An 11234-nucleotide genomic window follows, 5' to 3' on the forward strand; every position below is an offset into this window, starting at 1 on the left:
ATCTGATAACAATCTTCCTGCTTCAGCTTCCCCAGTGCTGGGAATACAGGTGTGCACCACTACACCCCGCTGAAAGCTTTTAGATTCACCTGGTTTATTTTCAATTCTCCATCACTCCCACCCCGCACCATGCTGGCCACCAGATGGTGCTGTCCACTTTTTAAATTCTCTGTCCAGCCACAAAGAGCTGCATTGTTGTTTGCCTCTGAGATTTACAGTACTACAACTGAAATATTTGAGCACAACTTTGCAAAAGGTCACCTGAAGAACAAAAGGGAGAAGAAAATAAAGAATGGTTAGTGAATGGATCATATAAACCACATTAACAACAGCTTTTGGAAATACATATTAAAGGATTTGGAATTTTCCCTAGGGCTGTGCAGAACCACTGAAGAATTTTAACTATGAAAGAACCTAACTAGAATTCTATTGTAAAAAAGAGTATTTGGCTGCCATAAACATCTGGATTACAGAAGTACAAATATGCAACTAAGGGGACTAGCTGATAGGAGAAGTAGGTACCATTCTGACTCCCCTATCTGAGGGGAGATGAAAAGATGCTGGCCAACAGTGACTGAGTAGACCATAGAAGATGCTATGAGAAAACAATGGAGAGAGAGGTCCTGAGATAGAGGAAAGGCTTTCATGACGCTTTACTCTTACCATGAGGTCAGAGTACTCAGGCAGTCAGAAAAATCCCATTATCATCAAACAAAAGTAGAGTGTCTTTGCAGCGACCTGAGCAATGCTGTTTCTTGGAAAATTGTGAAATACCAGTCTGTAAATGAGCATCTCTTTCTAACCATTGCGCTAGAGGTTCAAAATAGCAAAAAGAACTCAAGCATTCTTATTTTTTATAGTAACTTCCTCCATTTCCTGTCACTCTGCAAGTCAGAGCTGTCTTCTCCTTGCTCTTGGGTTTGGCACATAATGAGTGATCTGCAAACATTAGCTGAAGAGTGGAAGGATGGAGAATAAAACATACTTGTGTGAAAGTAGAGCACCATTTGGAATCCTGCTTTCCTTCTCTATTGATGTATGTGTTAATCTTATTCTAACAATTTGAAAATTTTAGAGTAATTTAGTGTGGCATTTTTTTTCAAACAACCATATTTACTAGGTTGTCTTTAATAATTATGATTGTATTTTTCATTTATAGGGAAATCTTGGAAACAAAACTACACTGATAATTACAAAAGATTAGTTCTAGCGATGTGTCCAAGGCAAAAACAATTGAAGATGACTTTAGTTCCTATGAACTGAGCTTAACTGCCATGCGATGTCCTATTGTTGATTTACATAACTGGTATGAAAAGGATTACTCATAAAATAATGTTTAGCTTAATATAAGCAGTGGGAAGATAATGGTCATAATCTTGGTGAACAAGAGAGACAATGTATTAAAATTAAGAAAATCCTCATTAAAAATATTCTTTGAAAAGACCAACCTTTTTATTCTTATCAGCTATACAATATTCTAGATTACACAACTATATAAATCAGACTTAATGGAAAAAAAAGTTAGCTTGTCCTATTCCATGCTTCTCTCTTTCACTCATCGAAATCCAAGGAATCACCCTTGATTTCCCTGTTTTCCACAGTCTTTCTTTCACTGAATGTTTTTATTGAGAGAAGAACCTCTGATGCCTTTACCCTGATATTTTGGACCAGAATTTTCCTTACTACATGGGTAAGGAAACCTGAAAATGTTATCAGTTGTTGGAGCTATCTCAACACTATCATCAGTGTTGGCCTGCTCAGGGAGCCCAAGGGAAATTTTCATGGGTGAGGTCCCAAGGTTAAATAGTGCATGTGTGTCAGACATCAGCAACAGTAGCAGGAAGCATGGAGCAGAGGAGAGCAGAAGAGCAAAAGCCACCTCCATCTTTATTGTATGACTCTTATTCAGGTTGTTACCTCATGTATACATTCTTGACAGAGTGTTGTAAGCTACGCGTGTGTTTGCCTGTGCTAAGTCATGGTTACAGAACTGTATTCCACCATGCACCTGTGCTAGGCAAGTGGGGTCATATCTCCAGGTGTCCTTGGACACCCTGTGCTTTGCAGCAGTCAGAAACTAAGAAAGTAACAATTTGTGTATCTTGTGTGCCTTTGAGCCTTGGGCAAAGCAGACTTGGATCAAAGTCCCATGTATTTAACTTCTGACAGATTTTTTTTTCTTGATACCAAATATATGGTATCCTTTCTAACATCACTCCTTCAACTCTTTGACAACAGCTAGGTGTCCATTAATTCAATAAAGGCGCTCTCTACTTGGAGTTAGCATCATATCCTAGAAGCTAAAGAGTCCAGTTCCCAAAGATTTTTCTACTTCATATACAAATCACAAGTCCCTGCCCACCTATATTTCTGGCTCACCCTCTATAAATAAAGAGTTCCCACAATTTCCTACTCTAGTTTGATAATTCACTCAACTAGCACACATAGTTCAGGAAGATGCTGCACTCATTACTTTGTATAAAGGATACATTTTAGGAATAGCCAAAGTAAGAGATGCACAGGACAAGAACATTTGTGGGGATGAGCAGAGATTCAACACTTTCTCTGAGCAAGTACAGAACCCCCAGAACTGGATGTTTATCAACATGTAAGTTGCTCTTGATTGTTTCAGGATTTTAATGGCAGTTTCATTATATGGTATGACAGAGTTACCTTGTTGAACAGTTTTAGGAACTCTGTGCCAGGAACTGTGAATAAAGACCAAATATACTCCTATGGCACCACAATCCCTTAAGCACCTGCTCTGACTGATGAACTTGGCCCAAAGATGTGTTGAATAGCAGCATTCCAGCACAGCCAAAAGTATCCCTTACTTAAACAATGGAGCTAAGTCTAAAAATCTCTGGCTCAAGGACTGTGCAAATGTGGTATGCTGCACCCTGATACCTGCTGCCTGAGTTCCTTTATGTCATCCTTACTCCTGAATCTCCAACTAGACTGATACTGACTGCACTGGCCATCAGCTTTAAGAATCAAAGGGCTGCGGACTATTATTTTCTCCATGTAGCACCTGAGATAAAAGGCCCTTACTGCCTGAAAGAGCCTCTAAATTTCAGCCCTACCTTGGCACAATGCAAATGGCACTGTAATCGCAAGGGACTTGTTAGCAGCAATCTGTTCTGATTGGAGTGATAAGCGGTTGGGATTGCTAGTTTTACTTTTGGAAAATCTTTAGAGATGAAAAATGAACCTGGAATGTGAGTGGGTGGGAACAAGATGTGCTGAGATTGGGACCTTCTTGGAATTTCAGCAGTTGAGAAAGCTGCGCATTCTTCACACAGTCTGATACTTTGCTTCGAACATATACATGCCCTTTAGGTAATTGGGACATCGATTATCCACAATTTATTGTTCTTCTGGCAGTCTAACATCGTCTACATATTTATTTATTTATATATTTTTGGCAGAACCAGGGATTGAACTCAGGCCCTTGCGCTTGCCAGGGAAGCACTTATTTCACTGAGCCATCTCTCCAGCCCCACATCATCTACATAGTAAGCCCATAAGAGTATGAATATCTCTTCAGCTACTAACAAATTAACTGGTATGTTTATTGTTTCTCCAGCAACTACCCAATATCTGACACACACAAGCAGTCAATAAATATTCTTGATTGACTAATATATAAAATGATTTAAATGTACAGCATTGCTGTTTTCTGAAACTTCTTGTATGGATTTTCCTATTAATGGCTCATGAGTTCTCACTTCCCTCCAAATACGTTATGTGAGGCATATTCTCTCAAACATCCTGAGCACTTTGTCCTTTTCCTCTGATCTTTTCTAAAGTGATTTCGGGTGTAGAAGGTATTACAGGGGAAGAAACAGATTCTTGAATCAACAGGGTCCTTTGGGGCTTCCCAGCTGTCTTCACTGATCTTCTGAGTCCAGTCAGCTCCTATTTCAAGGGTACAGGTAGTTGATGCTTGGAACTTGGAGAGCTCAGTTTATGTTCCATCTACCTCAGATCTTCTAGTTCAGCTACAGCCTGAGGTGCCTTTTCTGAGGTAGCTTCATCTGTACTATTCCCCGCACTGTGGACTGTCTGAGGCTCTGCTGTATGCCTCGTCCAGCCTCTAAGAAGTTTACTGCACACCTTGTGAAATAGGCTAGCATCTCCTCTCAGGTGCTGCACTCACTAAGGTGCTTGCTTTTAACATAGTCTTCTTCCCAGTATCCTCCATGTTGTTTAAGAGTCTTAGGGTATCACTGTTCAACTGAAACAAAACTGGGAGAGTGAGTTCTTCCCTCCCTCTGTCTAATGAGGCTACATATTAGTTTGGCCAACTTCCCTGTTGGTGTGGGGAAAGCTGGGAGATAATCTCTTGAGTATTCCATACATGAATTGATCTGAATTCATTAACCATACTTTCAGCTAAATGTGGGAGACTGCCAAGCTGCACTCTCCTGAGAAATGAATATATAACTCATACAACTCTGAGAAATGAATCCCCTTGCATCAATCTCTTCCTAACCTTTACTTCAACCTTATTTACTGAGATATGCAGTGATGGCTATACAGAAACTGGTGTTCCCTCAATTGGCCAAAAGAATGTGATCAAGTCTGACTGAGGTGTGGATGAGTCTTGGTATAACAAAGCAGGTAAGTATTGCCCCCCACTGGAATAGAGACTTGAGCAAGAAACTGTGAAATAAAATCTCAGCTGAGGCCACAGGGCTCAAAAGAATCACACCTTCCTAGCAGTCTTTTGCACTTCTAATTGGAGAGTCTCTATGTCTGATACAAAATTACTCTGTTTCTCCTCCTTTTTGGAAGTACCTGCAAAGATTTTCTTCCCCAACACTCTGCTGTGACATTCACCCATGCTTTGATTGATACCAATAAAAGCCATGGACTTTTGGACTCATGGCCATTTGTTCCACAGAGAGCACTGGGTCATTCCAGAGCTCTTCAGATGCAGAACTTTCTCTCTTTGTTTTTCTTTTGAATCTGTGTGCCTTATTGATGGGTGGGTGACATGAACCCTTCTCAGGGATTTTGTAGGTAAAACCTACACAGAAGAGCTGGAACTTCCTGCGTTTCTCTTCTTCTTTTTTTTATTTATGTGTGTGTGTGTGTGTGTGTGTGTGTGTGTGTGTGTCTGTGTGTGTGGCCAGCTCAGCCCACCAGGGGGCGGGGCTGGCTGGCATGTGGTGCTGGGGGATTGAACCATGGTCCCTGTGCTTTGCTGAGTTTGTTCTAAGTAGGTGCTTTAGACCACTGAGCCATCTCACCAGCCCCATGCATTTCTCTTCTTCTTCCCATAATCCTTCAGGCCACAGCTCAGGTTTTCTACTTCTATGTCTAGTTCTCACCATCTTGAATGAAGACTCACAGCTAAAATGAACTGGCAGGCAAGATGATGCTATAATGAAAGAGGGAGTACCCATCTGTAGATGAAAATGTCTTAGTTGGGAAAAACTAAAACAGTATGTATTTAAATGAACAGATGAATTCCCTCAGACTTTCACTTATATTATAGTAGACATCTTATTTTACTACAAAATGCTGTATATAAAAGGAACATTTTACTTCTCTCACTTATTTACACATCACATGTTTAGTATATTATCATGAATCAGACCTTGGGTAGGTGCTAGGAGAGAAGGCTGAGTAAATTTACTCATAGTGTGTGGTCCTAGGGATCATATTTTCTAATAGGTAAGGTTGACTCAGATAAAATTATAGCTGTGATAAGCTCTCTGGATGAGTTTGCAGAGTGCTGCTATGAAGGCATCTATGGTGGTGATGGATTGTCGGCCTCATCAAGGTCATCAGAAGAGACTTCCCAGAGGAAGTGAACACTAAGCCAAGTTTGACGGATTGTAGTCCCTGTTGAAGGAACATCATGTCATGGTGGCACATGCCTATAATCCCAAGTAGTGATACCCTGAATACCCCGTAGACCCGTCCCTAAAAAGAAAAGGTTCTGTGGTAAGAAGACCACCTTACCTCCAATAATTATTCATTCTTAGTTTTACATGAAGAAGTAAAAATATGACCAGAGACCAAACTATGATTGAAGTGAGCACATGGCATAATTATGATCTCCTAATTTGTTAAATTAGTAAAACTTTGCACCTTTCTACTAAATTCTTTTCAGAAAATACTGACTTTTGTCCTCTACAAACTATAAAATAGAAATTATTGTCTTGAGGACAAAAAAGATTTCAAGGAGACAATATTATTTAAAGAAAATAAATATTTTAAATTCATAATAGGGGACTGGGAAGATAGCTCAGCAGTCTAAGCACCTGCTTGGCAAGTTCAATGACCCAGGTTTGATCCCTTGTACCTCAAAAAAAAAGTATTAGAAATTTGGAATGGAAAAATAATAGAAGATAATATGGTAAAGGCGCAGATGACGGATAAAAAGGGAAGGTGCAGACAACAGTCTCATATGTGCTTCCTTAAAACAGCAGTAAGGCCGGCCAAATAGCTCTGTGGATTAAAGCATCTGCAAGCAGGCCCAGAGGCCTGGGGTTTGATCTCCTGGCCTGCAGTGCCAGCCCTCCCCCCCCCCCCGGGTGTGCTGAAACACAATTGAGACTGGGCATGTTGACACATGCCTGTAATCCCAAGTAGTGAGACCCTGAACACCCTGTAGACCCTTCCCTAAAAAGAAAATAAAATCCATATTGCAGGAAAAGGAACACACCAGTTAGGGGAACCTGGTGTCCATGCTGCATCCAGTGAACGAAGTGGGTGGTCACCAAGGAAGCCACCTAAAAGGAGGTCAGGGTGCTCTTTGTGGAAGGGTTTGGGATGGGAAGAAACATGACTCCTCTCTCTGATGGTGCGGTGGTGATGGGCTTCCTGCTGCTGCTGGCCTGCATGCTTCTGTACTCTTTGGCAGAATAACTAATTTTCTGGCTAGAGTCCAGGTGATCAAGTGATCAGCCACTGGGCTTAAGAATGCACCTGAGGATTATTAAACATGCTCCTGATAACAGCTACTCAAGAGCATAGCTTTCTAATCTCAATATTTCTGTGTGTGAAACACATGAAGAACAAAACACTAGATTCTCTCTCTCTGTTCCCCTACTCTTTCCTTCTGTTCTCATATTTCACAATCAAACATAAGAATCAATTAAAATACTGTGTTTAAGGAACAGCAAGATTAGGAAATCCACTTTTATAACAAGCACTAAATAAACCTGCTCTTAGCATGGAGCAAAAGGGTACCTTATCTCTCAAATTTACCAGCTAAAAATAAAAATAACCCTAAAACATCTTTAGTAAAAGGTCTTACAATCTTGGCATACTCAGAAGAACAGAATAAAAAACTCAAGGAAGATAGTCTCTTCCACCACTGTACTTCTACCAAGTGCGGAATTGTAGTCAAGTGTATGCACATTTTACAACTTGATACCCATTGCTAATTAATTTACACTAAGTTCCCTTTCTAGCAAGACTGAATGAGAGGGCTAATTCCCTGAATTCTTAGCAACACTATTATCAACTATTATAGAAAGCTAAATTAGGTAGAAATATTATAGGCAGTCCCACAGGGATAGGTCCTCAAGAGTCAGTGCAGAAGATGAGAATACATTGCAGTTATAGGGGAGGTGCATTCATGAGGGCCAGGCCTCAAGACACAAGACAGAATGACTACACCCTCATACTTGCCATAGGGATGAACAGCAGTGACTAATACCCTATATAAGTATAGATGACCTTGAGCAGGGGTGTGTGAGGTGAGGTCAGGAAGAGCTGATTACCCACCTCCTCCAGGAGAAGCTCCTGTTTGGTCCAGGTACACTTGCTATGTGACTTGCTTCCCCATTTGATCCCCATTTTTAATCAATATTATCTAAGTGATTAGGCTCACAGTCTTAGTGATTCATCATAGTTTTGTCCCATCTTACACTCAGCTTGTGATTTCCCACTGGATCAATGTTACTTAAGTTATTATATTTCTAATCTTTTTATATTATATTTTTTGCCACCTTGGATCCACCTCACCTTGTGGTTTTACTCTATAAAATTCTCTTGAGAACCAGGATTCTTGGCTACCCTCTTGGGACTCTTCTTGTCTCTTTTAGACAGAAACTCTCTTTCCCCAGTAGGTACAGCATTCTTTCCCCAGTAAATAAATTCTGCTCTTAACCTCCATGTTCCTAGAATTCATTCTTTGATTTTAGAGAACATGAACTTATACGAGACATCTAGCATGTTGGAAGTTATATTTCTCCGCTATCCCAACCTGTTAAACTTTGCTAGTTTTATAGATCAAAGTAAAAATCTTTGCTCCCTTGTGTCTCTTTGGTCAACAGTGAGGTTAAACATCTTTTCCTGCTTATTGGCCACTTGCATTTCTTCTGCTGTGAATTGCACAGGCCTATTTTCTCAAGTCTAGCTGGGTTGGCTCTTCTTGGACCCCAGAAGAGCACATCATGGAACATTAGTATTGTACACTGAGTGTTGTCGTGAGCAAGACTCTGTGTTTTTCCTTTTGCAAGGTAGCTTGAGAAATGAACCACACTCAAGTAAAGAGGAACTTACAGTGCCAGCTTCTGGATGCTATTGTTGTCATTTATTCCCAGGGCCCCTGCCAGAGCTGGGTGTGTCTCCTGGCACTGAAGACATAAAAACCAATTAGATATGTTTCTGCTCCAAGGCACTCACAGTCTTCTGGAAACTAGGTGAGTTCTTACAGTACACAAGCATACATACTGCATATCGCAATAGCAGCACACACACAGCACCATGACAGAAAATCAGGACCTGATAATTTTCATCTTTATAGTTTATTTCACTTTTATAATGACACGATACATTAAGAAATACTGCACAAGCGTAGAGCCCAAAAATTATAAGATGTTATTGTTAGAGATAGCATCGTATCATGTGAAAATTGTAGTTTTGGAAATCATACATATGAGGTTTCGTATCCTAGTTTCTAACTATGCGATCATTATGCGAAGTGATAACGTGAAGCAGGGATCACTGGACAGGCTTTGGTGAGAGCAACAAGGGATGTGGCTTAATACCTGGGAGCAGGCAGAGAATGAAAAGGCCATATGTAGGGACCAAGGCCAAGTGAGACTTTTTTTTCAGGGATTGAAGGAAATGACATTAAGTAAGAAGGCATTAATAAATATCAGTGGCTAGAGTTCTCTGGCTGTCTTGCCCCTCAGTGGGCAAAGTCTTTGAGGCACCTGGTGTAAATTTTTTGATGTCTCCAGATGTTGGGGGTGGGCGAGGGGATCTATAGGGTTCTCTGCACTAGCTTATTATCTCTTTTACATCATCCTGTGTTTGCTGAGGATGGTCTCAGTTCTGTGGTGAGTGTCCACTGAAAACTATGCCTCTGCTGACCAGCAGGTTCGGTGCTGGGAGAGTCATGTCCAATTTGAGCCTTATAATCTTGAGAAAGTTTTACTAAGATCTTCTTCATCAATATAACTGTGATCCACAAAAATAATGTACATAATGTTAGATTGAACCTTATACTCGTGAAGAATGGAGTTCTATATATTGTCTATATAATGGTTCAAAAGTTTAAATCAAATTAGTAACAGGTCTGTGTAGTCACTACCAAAATTTTGGTTGCATTTTTACAGAAATCAACCAATGCATCATAAAGATATGCAAAGCCATATGGAGAGGCAAACAATTTGAAACAGCTAAAGCCCTCTTCAAAAAACCCCAAAATTTGCAACCTCACACCTCTTAATTTCAAAACTTACTGCAGAACTATATGACATTGGCACAGGGAGAGGCATATAAATCAACAGAGAGGCCAGACAGAAATCCTCATATCTAGAGCCAACTGTGCCACAAAAGAGGGGGAGAAAGAACTGCCTTTTCAATAAATGCTGTTTGGACAATTTGATATTCATATGTAAATAATAAAGTTGGGCCCCTTTCTTATACATTAACTAAGAAATGGATCATATACTTAACACAATAAAGCTCTTACTAGGAAACATAAGTATAAATCTTCATGGCTTCTGAATAGGCAATGGTTTTATAAATATGATACCCAAAGCATAAGCAACCAAATAAAACAAACAAACAAGACTTCAAAATTAAAGACTTTTGTGCCTCAAAGGAGAATATCAAGAAAGATGAGCTGGAGATATAGATCAGCAGCACAGTGTTTGCCTGGCAAGTGCAAGGTTGTTAGTTCGATTCCCAGTACCTCCCCAAAAAGAAAGCTTTAAAGAAAACCTACAGCCTATGAGAAAAATATTTGCAAGCAATGAATCTCTGAAAATGAACTTTTGCTTAGATTATACAAAGAATTCTTACAACTCAGTAATATAATAAATAAAACTATTCAGTGAGACATATAGCGTGTCATGCTGTCATTTAGCACTGAGTTGTAGAAAAATTCCTGATGTTTTAAAATTAGGGATGGAGTACAACTATCCAAATTATCCTGCATGTATACAAAAATATATCTTTTTCTCTGTACTTTTTGAACCAATTTTGTATGTTTATATCTGGTAACTCAATCTACTAATTTTTTTATTTTTTATTTTTTGGTGGAACTGGGGATTGAACTCAGGCCCTTGCGCTTGCCAGGGAAGCGCTTATTCCACTGAGCCATCTCCCCGGCCCCCTCAAACTACTAATTTGAAGATAACATCATGCAATACAGCAACCATTGTTGAATTCCTATTACTTTGTTTAGTAAAATTTTGTATCAATTCTAATGCTTTTTTATTACTATTTGAATTCTTTAGAAAAATTAAATTAAAAATAAACAAAATTGGGGGTGGAAAATTTGTTCTCACTTTTTGTTATTTCCTTTTCCTTTTCTGTTTTTTTTTTTTGTTTTGACCTTTTATTTTGAATTTAAAATGTCTGTAATTCTGGGGTTGGGGAATTAGTTCAGTGGTCTAAAAGCTTGCTTGGTAAACTCAAGGACCTGAGTTCAGTCTCTGGTACTGCACAAGGTGCTGGCCCCAGTACTGGGTGTGTGTGCTGGCCACCAAAACTGGGAGTGGTGGTGCAGCCTATAATCCCAGTGTTAGGGAGGCTGAGACAGGAGCATCAGTATAAATCCAAGCTGCGTAGTGAGACCCTGTAACAAATAAATAAATAAATAAATAAATTAAAAAAGCTAAATATAAAAAGATGTCTCTAACTCTAAGATTAAAAGACAGATTTGTGGCTCTTTCTTTCTCTTTCTTTCTTTCTTTCTTTCTTTCTTTCTTTCTTTCTTTCTTTCTTTCTTTCTTTCTTTCTTTCTTTCTTTCTGT

This window comes from Octodon degus, unplaced genomic scaffold, assembly GCF_000260255.1.
Source record: "Octodon degus isolate 3935 unplaced genomic scaffold, OctDeg1.0 scaffold00124, whole genome shotgun sequence".
Classification (NCBI taxonomy): Eukaryota; Metazoa; Chordata; class Mammalia; order Rodentia; family Octodontidae; genus Octodon; species Octodon degus.